Genomic DNA, 16,335 nt, shown 5'->3' with positions numbered 1-16,335 from the left:
TGGAAAACGACATGTTTACTAACTACAAATCTGGTGTCACATAGCCAAAGTGCTCTTGGAACAGGGTATTCAGAACAGTCTCTGAAATGAAAACTGTAAATAAAATGCTTAAAATCAAGATGGCTTGTCCTCGTGCAGGAATCGGTACTCAGACAACGCGACGTCTTAGCCTATCCACATAACATAACGTTAGATAACATGGCACGCGTCCCATCATAATATGTATCGATCAATCCGCTGATTATTAGTGTACAGTAATCAAAATACTTGACGGAAATGAATTAAATTCCTCGGAAAATCTGTTGACAGTGTTCCATCTTACTCACCTGGAATACTGTAATTACTTTCCTGATACAATTAGCCGCCAGGCTACGTTTCCGTTCACGTGTTTCGTGACTAGTAAGATAGGACAAGATTAAATTAATTTAGTTAAATCGAAGTAACTGGATGATCTGTAAGGTGAAATGTGTAAATAAATATTTGTAGTACAAAAATAATCTTTATCTATGCATTAATTGTAGTCATTTATTATTTGTTCTTTTGCTTAATTTACAGTGAAATGATGTTCGGTTAATGCTGTTGATAGACAAGGTGGTACAGTAATTCATGCAATTATTATGTGTTTCTCTTCTCTTGGTCTCTATTCCATCACCTGTTCTTGACCTGGAAATAGAAAAGCTTGAGTTACACAATTGCAAGAAATAACATGAGCGTACAGTATAAAAGGAAAAGAAGCCGATATCAGACTAAATGTTCGTGTTCAACAAATCGTAGGGTATTGTAGTGGTCAGAACCTATTTCAACCATTTTAAAGTTAAAAACTTTGATCATAATGTAAGACTAAAATACGAAATTCTGAATTATGAAACATTTAGCCGGTAATGTTGACGCGTTGCGTTCCGCAACTATAAATCTCAGGGCCTAGCCACTACATAAATGCACATTCCTAAGACAGTTGCTGTATCATCTTCCATTGTAGATTACAGAAGCGTTGCTACTAAATGGCAAGTCATCATTTTAGTCTAATTATTGTTTTCTGCAGCGCTGTTTAGTTTATACATTTGATAGTATACTACATGATGTAAATACTAAGTGCTTAAATTTTCAATATCCATAACTCATGATGTAGGCCTGCTTCTTATTACATTACATATATCTTAGTAGACTATGACTTGTGTTACTGTCTTGTGAGAGGGTATGATGTGTGTTTGTGCAAAGCATTGTTGTTTCCGTGGGGAGAAAAGCCGTATCTATAACTTCCAGTCTTTTTATTAATCCCAAGAATCAGTAAAAATTTCGTAATTTGAAAGTTATGGCTATCACCTTAAGGCTGTCATTGATAAGTGGATTTATTCTTTCAACCTGATTCGGAATTTCGTAATTCACTAGATAAGTTTTATATAGTATATTCCATACGACTACCGTACACGGTACGATTTCTGAAAAATAATTTAGTACCATATCTCCGAATTTCATGTGATCGTGGCATATAAAGTTCACCAATGATCTTACTGAAGCAAGACAGTTGTCCATATTATTTCCCGATCTGTTTTTAGTAATATTTTCGTATTCGGCAATTACATAAAAGTTCCTGTAAGACAAGGTAACTGTAGAGATTTCCGTTGGCCTCCAGACCTCAAAACTCGATCGTAACTAGTTTTAAATGCATGAAATTTGCGTCTTAGCTGTAAAGCGCCTAGATAACTCACAGATCAAGAATATTTTAGATGAAATGGTTTATTTATTGATTTCAATATCTTTATGCATTTACATCAGATAGAATGATTAGGGCCTTCAGGTTGACTCTTACATCCACCCAGATGTTCTTAGTGAGCCAACACTACAACTCTTATAACACAGGACAGATATGTGTTAATAACATTAATAATAATAATTATTATTAATATAAAAATGACAATGTGAATTGGAATGGTTACATGAATTTTAGGAAATTTGAATCTTTTTACGAGGGTGTTCTGAAAAGTAATCACTGCGAATTTCCTGTGCGGAAACTGTTAATTATTTTTTTTAAATAAAGCAAACATTATTAAAATTGTACAACTTTATTCTTCATGTCTACATATCTGCAGTTCTTGTCCCAAGAGGGTTCCTAAACGTAGCGTGTAAAAAGGCGGCGTGTTACATTACCACGTCGATGCGCGAGAAACAGCGCGATGTAATCGAGTTTCGAGTTCAAAGAGTTCAGTCACACAAGGAGCGTCGTCTCGTTCAGCATGACAACTACAGACCATACACAAGCACTGCGATAGCCGCCATCCATCATCCGAACAGTCCCGACTTCACCCCTTCCGATTTTCATCTCCTTTCCATAGCTTAAAGAACACCTTCGAGGATTTCACTTTGATGATGATGAAGCGGTGCAAGCAGAGCTGAGGTTGGGGCTCCGTCAACAAAGCCGAACATCCTACAGTGAAGTTATCAACAAAATGGTCTCTCGTTGAGAAAGATGTGTGAATTACCAGAGTAAGTATGTTGGAAAAAAATATGCAGACATGAAGAATAAATACGTAGAATTTTAATAACGTTTGTTTTATTTAAAAAACCTTAAGAAGGTTCAAATAAAAACTTGGAGGCATTACTTTTCAGCGCGGCCCCGTAACATTGTATTAAGCGAATTTCTCATTCAGTTCGTGTCGAATGATAATAGTGACTTCTAACAGAAGCATGGGGAAACAGCACAGAAGGAACCGAAGTGCGTCAAGAAGTTGACTGATCACTGAAAAATGGAGAAATAATAAGATAAAATGAACTGGTGTGATGGAAGGAAGACAACAGAAATGGAAAGTGTTCAGGAGAGCACACATAGTCTACAATGTGAGAGAGATACTGGTTCCTGTTGGACAGAAAGAAAGCGTCTGATATATACCGGTGGGGAAGCAACGCCGATGGTAACAGATGAAGATTTAATCTTGTCTTGAATGCAGAGTGGTTTTTGATAAGACGTAGATTACAGGATAAATTGTTCCACAATCGCATTGCCGTACGGGGCAGGAGATGGAGATGGATTTAGTGTTATGCAAAGATACAACCAAGATTCTGGACTGGACTGATCTGGTATTGCAGCTGTGGTATGATGACAGGTATTTGATACGTGAGGAGGAATCCTGAGGACGCAAGTGACTGAGAAACCAAGGAAGTATCTAAAACGAGCGGTGAAACCACGTCCAGTGTCCGATTGCATCCAACGTGAACGTAGGACGAACCAATGTGATCCTACAAGGGATGTTGTACACACATATTACGCAACCATTAAAGCTAGCTCGAGTCGTCTGAAAATTAGTCATCTGTTGATGTTACAGGGTACCATTTGTTACATCAATGAACATTTGTGACTACTTGTTTTACTCATCATCATGATCCCCATCCGCCTCCCACAGACCTTCCTATGCATTACGGTCGGCAGTTAAATTATGCCTTTGGCACGCGGATGTTTTCTGAAGCAATCAACAGACCATCCACTGAGTCACTGCATGGATTTTTCCCTATATTACGTAAACCAGCCAAGATTGTCCGTCGTCCTTCTGACATCCACTCATGGTCTCACGCTCCAGCTCTGTTCATTTTATTTGAATTGCGCTCATACGCTGAGGTGTTAAGCTGATTGTGCGATGAGTTTCACACTTGTCAGCTCTTGCAGTTTTCGGAATTGTGTGGATGACATTCTTCCGAAGGTCAAATGGTATGTCGCCAGATTCATACATTCTTCACAACAACGTAAATTGTCGTTTTGTTGCCTCTTCCCCTAATTATTTTAGAAATTCTGATGCAATGTGTCGCGAATAGTAGAAGATGGTGTCGCGAATAGTAGAAGATGGTGTCGCAAATAGTAGAAGATAGAATTAAAATCATGTAGGCTGTAGGCTGGAAAATTATTGCTACAGATCAAGCGAGGCGGACGTGACCAGACTATCTCATGTGTAATGTGTAATGTGTACTCGACTAACAAGAGCGGAGTATGCAGTATCACGAGGCTCAAACACAGTTAGTGGCAACCCGTGGACACAGCAAACAGTGGAGAATGGCTAGTTCATCACGTAGGCATCACATGCTGCCGCGTGACTAGCCTACTCAGGGCTCAAAGTTCGGGGTGCTAGAACCTTCTAGAACCTTCTAGAACAAGTGGTGCCGGGTGCACTAACCCCTATAAAAGCGGATAGCCGCTAGATCGAAAGACAGTGATGGAGTGAGGTACTTAGGAAGCCGGTCCACGTCAGTCTGCGTCGGGATGCTGAAAGAGTTGCAGGAGAGTATTGAGCACAGCAACAAGTAGGGACTTAGGCTGAATCGACACAGCTGACACTTAGTCTGGTGCGCTCGCCTCTGCTGTATTAGGACTTAGGTTTGGGAAGTTAGGGATGGCAACTGCATAGCCAGATAGACAATCATGGGAGACTGTATATAGAACCTTATTTAAATCACAAGTGCCAGGGGTACTTCCAGTATAATCGTTCTATATATCGAGTGTTCATATATGAAAGCTTCCCTAAGATCCTATCCGAGTTCCGTACTCTAGCTCACCTTGCAGCCTTCTCTACAACGGAGCAGTGAGGAGTTGGCGGCCCACACCACCGAGACCTCATGCCAAGTAAGTTCTCTGACGCGCACCAACGCAGTCCTTCCACTCCCTCTCAGGACACGTCAGTGGGACACGACAGAGGTTTAGACCATTTTTCTGGTGCCAGGTGTGGGGTATAGGTGAGGTATCTACGGGTGAAGAAGCGACAGTATAGAGTACTGGAATAGGCAGAGGGGCGTTAAGCAGCACCAGCATCACAGAACGAGAGGGTCGACACATCGCGCCGTCGCAGAACGAGAGGGTCGACACATCGCGCCGTCGCAGAACGAGAGGGTCGACACATCGCGCAGCTGCGGAGCCAGAGGGTCGACGCAGCGCACCGTCGCGGGTCCAGGGGGGTCGCCGCGGCACGTCTAAGCAGAAGGTGCTGTTTCACGCCAACGCAGCACCAGCGTCGCATCGCGCCGCCGCCGGGGTAGAGAGGCGCCGGTCCGCGCCGTCCCAGCAGCTGCACCGTCTCGCACCGCGCTCATCTCGAGCGGGTCTACGCGCCGCCACCGCGACGCGCCACCAGCCAGCAGGAGTCAAGGTTAGTGGAGATGTCAACCTCCAATGAAGTAGACACGGGCGAAGGCTCGCAGACACTCTCCAGTGGAAGCAGGCTATATTTAAGTTATAGTGAGGCTACCAAGTTGGTACCCCATAAATTTGATGGGAACAGAGAAAGATTGTCCGAATTTATTGATAATTGCGATAATGCGTACCATTTAGTGAACCCTAGTTATAAGCAAGTGTTTCTGAAGTTCATTATTGGTCAGATAACGGGCTCAGCCCGCAGTAAACTATTGGTTAGGGATCATACAGAGACTTGGTCTGCCGTGAGGTCTATATTGTTGGAAAATTATGAGAGCAAACGCACAATTGACTACTATGCTTGTACTATGTTTAATAGTAGGCAGGGAAACGGTGAAAGTGTGGCTCAATGGGGCTCTCGCGTTGATTCTATGCAGTTCCACTTTCGAGAGGCAATGAAGAGGGTCATGGATGATAACATCCGAGCGAGATAAACGCCGAGTGGCGACTGCAAGCAGGACAGGACGGAAAAATAGTATGAAATGCTTTAGTTGCGGAAAAGAAGGGCATGTAGCGCGTGAATGTAGAACGAAGTATACCGTCCGAAAAACAGACGTGGTAAAGGGCGGCTCCCAGGGGACAGACCGAAATCGATTACCAGTCAAGGAAATTGACGTGCGGGAATTTAGGGGAAATGGGGGACGAGCTCAGTGTCCTCCACCCGTACGGTGTACAGCATGTAACCTACCGGGACACACACCCCCGTGTACCAAAGCCAAACCAGTGACATGCTTCACGTGTCACCGACACGGACACTATGCTCGAGATTGCCACGAAAGTAAATGGGTTAACATCCGTGGGAAGAATATGCAGGGAAACGAGAAGAGGGCGTAATGCCGCAGTTCCATTACGCTGCGTCAGGAATAATAAGAGCTGCCGAATGCACGGGCAAAAATGACTATATATGTGTGAGGAGCAAAGATGTAAAAGGAACTGAGACGAGATTACTAATAGATAGTGGGGCCCACATTAACCTCATTAAATCCAGGGTTTTGAGGGATGGTGTAAAGAAGGAAACCGACAGGGCAGTGACAATAAAGAGTATCGTCAATGAAGAGGTCAGGACGGAGGGTCCTGTATTAATCGAATTAAGTAGCGGTATAGGAAGAAAATGGGTTACTCAGTTTCAAGTTGTAAATGAATGTCTTGATCTGCCGTTTGATGGGTTACTTGGACGGGAGTTCCTGGACGAACATAAAGTCGTGCTGGATTATGGGCGACGGAGAATGTATGTGCAAGACGAATGGGTAGAATTACGAGAAGCGTGCGAAGAGGACACTGCAAATCGATTAGTTGCGCAAAGTGGTAAGATTGGGACGGAGGTAAGAGCCAGTTACGCAGATGTAGCGCGAGGAGATAAGGCGCCGGTCGAGGTTACGACGCGCGCGCGAGCAGTCGCTGGGAGACAAATAAGAGATAGCGGTCCAAGTTATACAGATAGTAAGGGTGGCGGTTGCTCCAAATACCCGACGAGGCGAGACAGCCGAGTGCCGGCTGCGCCAACTTGTAAGAATTGTGCGACGCCAGATGACAGTGCAGTTATTCGAAACGAAGAGCTGCCAGAACGAGCAAAGAAGCCCTGTAATATCACGACGAGTAGGCGTGACAAGTCTCTAGCCCCGGAGGATCTGGAAGAAGTCAGGATAGGACCCCGGGAAGAGAGGTTTATAAGAGTCCGCGTGACGCGGAAAATAGGTAGGGAGGCAGTAATTCCCAAACAAGAGATTAGGCCAGGGGTCTATATACCAGAAGCCATAGTGGCCGTCCAAGATGGAACATGTATAACGAGCATAATGAATACCCGAACCCAAGAAGTGCGGTTTAGGGTGCCGGAAGTACTAGCAGAAGAGGTCCCACCGCCCAGTAGCTACAAAGTTAGACGTGCACCCCAGAACAGGAGGATCGAGAGAAAAACGCGGCAAAAGTTGTTAACGGAAAATATGCGTATAGACCACTTAAATCGGGAGGAGCACAACGCCATACGGGAATTGTGCTTGGCGTATAACGACGTGTTTCACTTACCAGGGGACGTGCTCACCTACACTACCGTAGTGAAGCACCAGATCCCACTAACGCCGGAAGCTGAAGGGACAGTTATAAATCAAAGACCGTATCGCATCCCACAAGCTCAGCAGGATGCACTGCAAACGGAAATTCAGGGCATGTTGAGAGACGGCATAATCTCGCCGAGTACCAGTCCATTTAATTTCCCCTTGTTATTATTGCCAAAGAAACTTGATGCTAGTGGTAAACCCAAATGGAGAGTAGTTGTTGATTATAGGAAACTAAATGATGTCTCGATAAATATGGTTTACCCGTTACCTAGAATTGACGAAATTCTAGATAGCCTAGGAAAGGCAAAATATTTTTCAACGTTAGATCTCGCGAAGGGATACTACCAAGTATTAATAGATGAGAAGGATCGAAAAAAAACGGCATTTAGTACGCCGACGGGACATTACGAATATAATAGAATGGCCATGGGCTTAAAAACGGCCCCATCTACATTTCAACGGCTAATGAACACCGTGCTGACGGGCGTGCAAGGGAATAAAGTGTTCATTTATCTAGATGACATCGTCATCGTAGGTGCGTCGCTTGAGGAGCATAACGCACGCCTTGAAGAAGTATTTGAACATTTAAGAAAAGCGAACCTGAAGTTGCAGGTCGACAAATGCGAATTCTTGCGGACAGAAGTTACGTTCTTAGGACACGTTTTAACGGCAGAAGGTTTGAAACCCGATCCCACGAAAGTAACGGCAATAGAAAATTACCCGCCGCCAAAGACAACTACGGAATTGAAATGTTACCTGGGAATGGTCGGATATTACCGACGGTTTCTGAGCAATTTTAGTAAAATTGCCAAGCCTCTACATGAACTACTAAAACAGGGAGTTCCGTACGAATGGGGCGAAGTGCAACAGGAAGCTTTCCAGACCTTGAAAGAGAAGTTAACCAAACCTCCAATACTACAGTACCCGGATTTCACTAAGGAATTTTTGTTAACCACAGACGCCAGCAAATACGCGGTAGGAGCGTATCTGAGTCAAGGTCCTATAGGAAAAGATTTACCGGTTGCGTATATATCGCGCACTCTCAATAAAGCAGAGATAAACTATAGTACAATAGAGCGAGAGTTAACTGCTATAGTGTGGGCTGTTAAATATTTTCGTCCTTATCTGTTTGGGAGGAAATTCAAAATACTCACGGACCACAAACCCCTGATGTGGTTAGGCAGTATCACAGATCCATCGTCTCGATTAATGAAACTTCGGCTAAAATTGGAGGAATATGATTACCAAATCCTGTACAAGGAAGGGAAACAAAACCGCGTAGCTGATGCATTATCACGGATTCGGAGTGTACAAGACAGCGATAAGGAAGTACCGCAGGATAGCGGGAGGCAAGGAGAAATAAAGGCGGACGCCGCGCAGCGGGACGAGAACCGAGAAGTAGATAACGAGGCAGCGACAGAAGCAGTAGCGACAGCTGAGATAACAGACCCCGAGGAAACAGCTGACGCGACCGAGGTAAGTGAAGACGGAGCCGCACCGCCGATAAACGAAGAAGACGCTCTAAGCGCAGAGGACAAATTGGAAATCCTAAAACAGATGCACATATCTCCCATAGGAGGCCATCAGGGAATGGGAAGAACATATGCGCGAATAAAGCAGTACTGTACCTGGCCGGGTATGAAAGCCGATATAGAAAAATTCATAAGAATGTGTGAAAGTTGTCAAAAGAATAAGATAACCCAAGCAAAAACGAAGCAACCGATGGAACTAACGCCGACTCCCGAATTCGTATTTGAGCGATGTGACATCGATATAGTAGGTCCCTTACCAGTTACCCGAGTTGGCCACAAGTATATTTTGACCTTTCAAGACTCTCTTACGAAGTTTGTAATAGCTGAACCGATACCTCGACAGGACGCGGATACAGTAGCTCGAAAGTTAGTAGAAAACATTATTTTGAAGTTCGGCGTTCCGACCGCCCTGTTAAGTGACATGGGGAGTAATTTTATTGGTGATACGATGAGACGAGTCTGCAAATTACTGAGAATTGAGAAGATACAAACAACGGCGTATCATCCGCAGTCGAACGGAGCATTAGAACGTACGCACCGCACGCTAACAGAGATGTTACGACATTACGTGAACCGGGACCAGACGGATTGGGACGAATGGGTATCGTTCGCATGTTTTGTGTACAACACAACACCACACAGTACCACGGGATACACTCCATTCCAGTTATTCTTCGGCAGGAAGTGTAATCTGCCAGGGTGGTTACAGAAGAAGCCAGCCAACGTGATCTACAATTATGATGATTACGTGACGGAAATCCGACAGCGACTGCAGTTAGTACACCAAGAGGCCCGTAAGGCAACACAGGAAAGCAAAATCAGGAATAAAAGCGATTACGATAAAACACAGAACCCGAGGGAATTTAAAAAAGACGATCGCGTATTACTGTATGATGAAAGCGTGCGTCGGGGACGCTCAAGGAAGTTAGACAGCCAGTGGCGAGGACCGTTTACTGTAGTAGATGTACAGGGACCGAACGTGATAATTAGACTGAAAGGAAATAAATGTATAAAAGTGCACGCGAATAGACTGAAGGAATTTTACTAAGCAGGCAAGAATATCTTTTAGTTGTTCGTGGTAGAGGAAGTGAACAGATTGCAGGCGATAGCAAAACAGGAGAGTGGCACGTGCGTTTCTATTACAGATGCCACTGATGAGGGCGTTGTGGATGACAGCGATATTCGGGAGTATATGGCAGATCGGACTCGCAGGACGCGAGGCAAACCCACAAGATGTAAGAGTGCAAAAATTCCAGTCTGCACCAGGAATGTATTACGACAACCAGGGCAGTGTGAAACTATACAGCACAACGTGGAGAGTGGTGACCTATTTCAACCTCAAGGAATTGCATGACAAATTTGAAGAGACGCAGGTGGGGGCCAATAGAGCGATAGCACATTGTATAAGTACGATGAATCAAGCAAAGTTAGATGCCAGAGAATGTGAAAATGTACAACAAACTGTAAAATGGCAGGTGGGAGAGATTTCTAAATCAAAGGACTTGATTGACCAGTTGGCTAGACATGAACGGCCCAGAACCAAAAGGGGGATATTGAACTTTATTGGGGTAACAAGCAAGGTATTGTTTGGTACACTAGATGAAGATGATGCGGAATTCTTTAAAGCTAAGATAGATGTTTAGAGGAACAGCAAAGGGAATTATTGCGATTGTCCAAGGAACAAGTAACCATTGTGAGGGCGTCACTGACGGGGGTGAACCAAACAATTAATGCAGTCACCAGGAATACTCAAATAATTGCGGATGGGATAAGGAAGTTGAGTAAACATGTCGAGGATTACGAAAATAGTACCAACAGGAAGATACAACACACCCTGATTGTTTTGACTATTACGGAACAACTGATGCAAATCTCTAATATGTTCAATGAGCTCGAAAGGGAATATGATCTATTGATCTCTGCCATAGTTAATGCGCAAAAAGGGCTATTGGAACCACACTTGATTAACCCTGTACAAGTAGTCACGTATCTCGAACTGATAAAGGAGGACTTAAAAGACAAGAAATTTCCCGTTGAACTCACGAAGGACCAAGGGTATCTGTTACTTCGTATAATAGATATAGATGTAGTTCTTGCCGGCGATACCTTAAGTTATGTACTAAATATACCTTTAGTAGATAGTAGTGTATACACTTTATATAGAATATGGCCATTACCCGCAGAATATGATGCAACTAAGAAGTTATTTGCGTATATCGAGCCTGAACGAAACTTTCTACTTATTGACGATGCGAAACGACAGTACGCACTACTGTCTCGGGACCAATTGCAGTGTAAAACGGTTACGGCGAGAAATCAAATTTGTAAACAACGGTTCGTTCTGATGTCGACCTATGATCACGAGCGATGTGAAGCTCGAATGCTACAGCCTATAAGGGAAATTCCGAAAGATTGCAATCAAAAGTATGTCATACTGAACGAAAGTATCTGGACGCAGATACAGGACAATGAGTGGCTGTATGTCGCTCCCAAGGATGAAGGACTGACAATATTATGTAACGGATTACCCCCAAATGACCTTATTGTAAGGGGTACCGGAAAGTTAACCTTTACGAGTCAGTGTAAAGGATACGGTGCGCAGGTCATGTTACAAGCTGACCATATAATTAGTACTAATGTAAGTAAGAATGATATAGTACCTATGCTAAACTTAAATATAGATTGCTGTATCATAGACGAAACAAAGCAAGAGGTCACACGTATACCTATAGATTTACCCTTAGAACATATTGTTAGACACTTAGATGACCTCAAGGTAGCCAGTCACAAAGTGGATGAACTGCAGAGTGAAATAGAATATCAGCAGCGAACCACCTTTAGTGGATGGTCTAAGAGCGTATATTCCGTATGGGGGTATACGGGTTCAGTAGTGTTAGTTGTCTTAATTATATCATGTTGTTTATGCATCTATTGTAAGTGTTGCCGTATGTGTGGCAAAAGATTGTGTGAAATCGGAGGACATTGTTGCGCTAAAGTGTGTGTGACTAATACAGTGGTAGCGGATGGCCGCTGGGAACGAAGTGTTCGGTACACCCCTGCCCGACAAACCGAGCACTGTGAAGCGGCAGCAGAAGGTGGAGAGTATGAATTAAGTTGTACACGTCGCACTCCTCTCTCCGATAGGGTACAATGGAGAGAACAGAGTCAAACACCACAACTCTCTGAGCTCCGTGCCAGAGCAATGGAGCTGTCAAGCCCCAAGACAGACAGGAGATAACACAATTGTATGTTTATTGATTATCTTACCCTCCTGATGTATCCTAAATTGATGACAAATCAGATCTTTTGTATGTGTATAAAACTCAAATGTGTACTTATGTATGTAACTATTTTGTATGCTCTTGGTAAAAATTTGCAGCATTTTTTTGAATATGTGACATAAATTTTGTTTGTTCTACGCACATTATGGACGGCACTCAACTGTATCTTATAACTTCTTGTGTTTTTTATTTTTGTGCCATGTATTTTTCATGTTTATAACGTCAAGTCTTGATGGCAATAAAGACTGGTAAGTTTTACTGGCACCGCGAGTAGAAAACGAAAATTTTGTAATCTCGAGGGACCGAGGTTACAAAATTTTCCCCTGGGGATGGGGAGGTGTCGCGAATAGTAGAAGATGGTGTCGCGAATAGTAGAAGATGGTGTCGCAAATAGTAGAAGATAGAATTAAAATCATGTAGGCTGTAGGCTGGAAAATTATTGCTACAGATCAAGCGAGGCGGACGTGACCAGACTATCTCATGTGTAATGTGTAATGTGTACTCGACTAACAAGAGCGGAGTATGCAGTATCACGAGGCTCAAACACAGTTAGTGGCAACCCGTGGACACAGCAAACAGTGGAGAATGGCTAGTTCATCACGTAGGCATCACATGCTGCCGCGTGACTAGCCTACTCAGGGCTCAAAGTTCGGGGTGCTAGAACCTTCTAGAACCTTCTAGAACAAGTGGTGCCGGGTGCACTAACCCCTATAAAAGCGGATAGCCGCTAGATCGAAAGACAGTGATGGAGTGAGGTACTTAGGAAGCCGGTCCACGTCAGTCTGCGTCGGGATGCTGAAAGAGTTGCAGGAGAGTATTGAGCACAGCAACAAGTAGGGACTTAGGCTGAATCGACACAGCTGACACTTAGTCTGGTGCGCTCGCCTCTGCTGTATTAGGACTTAGGTTTGGGAAGTTAGGGATGGCAACTGCATAGCCAGATAGACAATCATGGGAGACTGTATATAGAACCTTATTTAAATCACAAGTGCCAGGGGTACTTCCAGTATAATCGTTCTATATATCGAGTGTTCATATATGAAAGCTTCCCTAAGATCCTATCCGAGTTCCGTACTCTAGCTCACCTTGCAGCCTTCTCTACAACGGAGCAGTGAGGAGTTGGCGGCCCACACCACCGAGACCTCATGCCAAGTAAGTTCTCTGACGCGCACCAACGCAGTCCTTCCACTCCCTCTCAGGACACGTCAGTGGGACACGACAAATGTAATCTATCCTTTCTGCCTTAATTGATATTAAACCCTCCAGAGCTCTCTTCTGATTCTAATACTGGATCCCCTATGTCTTCTAAATACACTCTTCTTCTATCATCTTCTATTTATCTATATTACAATAATTGCATCAAATGAAATATTTCAACCTAAATCAATTACTATGATCAAGACAAATCTTCACCCGCACACAGGCCTGCAATGTACTCTTTCCACCTATCCGCTCTCTCCTCTGCACTTAACAGCTGAATTCCCGTTGCACTCTTAATGTTACTTCCCTTGCTTTTAATTTTACGGAAGTTTGTTTTGACTTCCCTATATGCTGAATCAGTCCTTCGTACAATAATTTCTTTTTCGATATCTTTACATTTTTCATGCAGCTATCTCGTCATAGCTTCACTGCACTACGTATTTATCTCATTATTCAGCAACTTGTATTTCTGTAATCCTGAATTTCCCTGAAATTTTTTGTATTTCCTTCTTTCATCTAGCAACTGAAGTATTTCTTATATTACTCATGGCGTTTTTGCGGCTACCTTCTCTGCATATAAGTTTATTTTCCAACTTCTGTGATTGCCATTTTTAGACGTGTCCATTCATCTTCAACTGTACTACTGAGCTATTCATCATTGCTGTATCCACAGCCTTTGAGAACTTCAAGCGTGTCTCGTCATTCCTTAATACTTCCTTACCCAATTTCTTTGAATATTCAGTCTTCATGACTAGTCTCTTGAACTTCAATCCACTCTTCATCACTACTAAATTGTGATTTGAGTCTATATCTTCTCCTGGTTAAGCTTTATAACGGCACCGGAAAGGTATGTCTAATGTTACTCTTGACAATAAAAGGAAAACTTAAGAAAAATCACAGGCCTCCCGTACAATTTTTCGACTAGAAAACGTTTTCGACAGTATGAAGTGGTTCAAGAATTTTGAAATCTTATCATAAAAAGGTAAATGTCATTGGGAAAGCCGTATATTATTCAAAATGTAGTATAAACAGGAAGGTACAATAAGAATGGAATACCAAAAGAGAAGTTGTTAGAGTAGAATGGGTCGAAGGTAGAGATGCAGTGTTTGTCCCCCACTATTCAACCTGTATAACAAGAAGCAGCAATGGAAATGAAATAAAGCTACAGAATTGCAGTTGAAATTGAAAGTGAAAAATAACGCTTAGAAGATTCGTTGATGACATTGCTGTTCACTGTGAGGATTAAGAACAACACAAGAACTTGTTCAATGTACTGAGCAAATCATAATGAAGAAGCTTGCACAGGATAGAATAGCATGGAGAGCTGCATGAAACCAGTCTCAGGATTAAAGACCACAACAACAGACCATAATGAACTACTGTAAATCAAAGAATTATCGTACTGAGGAGCAACTGAAATGAGATTAACAATAAACTTAACACAAAACTAATCACTTAATAATAGACGGGGTGAAGGAATTCTCTTGTCTTGGAAGCAAGAGGCAAGGATGAATTAAAAAGAAGAGTAACACAAAGAAAAGAACTATTCCTCGCCAAAGACTTCAGTAAATGTATCTGAAAACCATATATTTAGTAAAGTCTTTGGCGAGGAATAGTTGTTTTCTTTGTGTTACTCATCTTTTTAATTCATCCTTGCCTCTGTACAGGATGTAGATGAAGATGAAGATGAAATGGGAGATAAGATACTGCGTGAAGAGTTTGACAGAGCACTGAAAGACCTGAGTCGAAACAAGTCCCCGGGAGTAGACAACATTCCATTAGAACTACTGATGGCCTTGGGAGAGCCAGTCATGACAAAACTCTACCATCTAGTGAGCAAGATGTATGAGACAGGCGAAATAACCTCAGACTTCAAGAAGAATATAATAATTCCAATCCCAAAGAAAGCAGGTGTTGACAGATGCGAAAATTACCGAACTATCAGTTTAATAAGTCACAGCTGCAAAATACTAACGCGAATTCTTTACAGACGAATGGAAAAACTGGTAGAAGCGGACCTCGGGGAAGATCAGTTTGGATTCCGTAGAAATGTTGGAACACGTGAGGCAATACTAACCTTACGCTTTATCTTAGAAGAAAGATTAAGAAAAGGCAAACCTACGTTTCTAGCATTTGTAGACTTAGAGAAAGCTTTTGACAACGTTAACTGGAATACTCTCTTTCAAATTCTGAAGGTGGCAGGAGTAAAATACAGGGAGCGAAAGGCTATTTACAATTTGTACAGAAACCAGATGGCAGTTATAAGAGTCGAGGGGCATGAAAGGGAAGCAGTGGTTGGGAAAGGAGTGAGGCAGGGTTGTAGCCTCTCCCCGATGTTATTCAATCTGTATATTGAGCAAGCAGTAAAGGAAACAAAAGAAAAATTCGGAGTAGGTATTAAAATTCATGGAGAAGAAGTAAAAACTTTGAGGTTCGCCGATGACATTGTAATTCTGTCAGAGACAGCAAAGGACTTGGAAGAGCAGTTGAACGGAATGGACAGTGTCTTGAAGGGAGGATATAAGATGAACATCAACAAAAGCAAAACGAGGATAATGGAATGTAGTCAAATTAAATCGGCTGATGCTGAGGGGATTAGATTAGGAAATGAGACACTTAAAGTAGTAGAGGAGTTTTGCTATTTAGGGAGTAAAATAACTGGTGATGGTCGAAGTAGAGAGGATATAAAGTGTAGACTGGCGGTGGCAGGGAAAACGTTTCTGAAGAAGAGAACTTTGTTAACATCGAGTATAGATTTAAGTGTCAGGAAGTCGTTTCTCAAAGTATTTGTATGGAGTGTAGCCATTTATGGAAGTGAAACATGGACGATAAACAGTTTGGACAAGAAGAGAATAGAAGCTTTCGAAATGTGGTGCTACAGAAGAATGCTGAAGATAAGGTGGGTAGACCACGTAACTAATGAGGAGGTATTGAATAGGATTGGGGAGAAGAGAAGTTTGTGGCACAACTTGACTAGAAGAAGGGATCGGTTGGTAGGACATGTTTTGAGGCATCAAGGGATCACAAATTTAGCATTGGAGGGCAGCGTGGAGGGTAAAAATCGTAGAGGGAGACCAAGAGATCAATACACTAAGCAG

General features: G+C 42.8%; 1 long non-coding RNA gene across 1 annotated transcript in view; it reads right to left on the bottom strand.

Annotated features, from left to right (window-relative positions):
- Window positions 1–499: 499 nt before the first annotated feature.
- LOC126475414 (uncharacterized) overlaps window positions 500–16,335 on the bottom strand; it is a 50,857-nt gene continuing 35,021 nt past the window's right edge. Inside the window, exon 2 of the long non-coding RNA XR_007586723.1 lies at window positions 500–663. This is a non-coding gene — a long non-coding RNA (uncharacterized LOC126475414). The remainder of the gene's footprint in view (window positions 664–16,335) is intronic.

The sequence above is a fragment of the Schistocerca serialis genome, chromosome 4, assembly GCF_023864345.2.
Source record: "Schistocerca serialis cubense isolate TAMUIC-IGC-003099 chromosome 4, iqSchSeri2.2, whole genome shotgun sequence".
Taxonomy (NCBI): domain Eukaryota; kingdom Metazoa; phylum Arthropoda; class Insecta; order Orthoptera; family Acrididae; genus Schistocerca; species Schistocerca serialis.
Note: the sequence above shows the minus strand (reverse complement) of the source record. Positions and strands in the feature narration are given on the sequence as shown.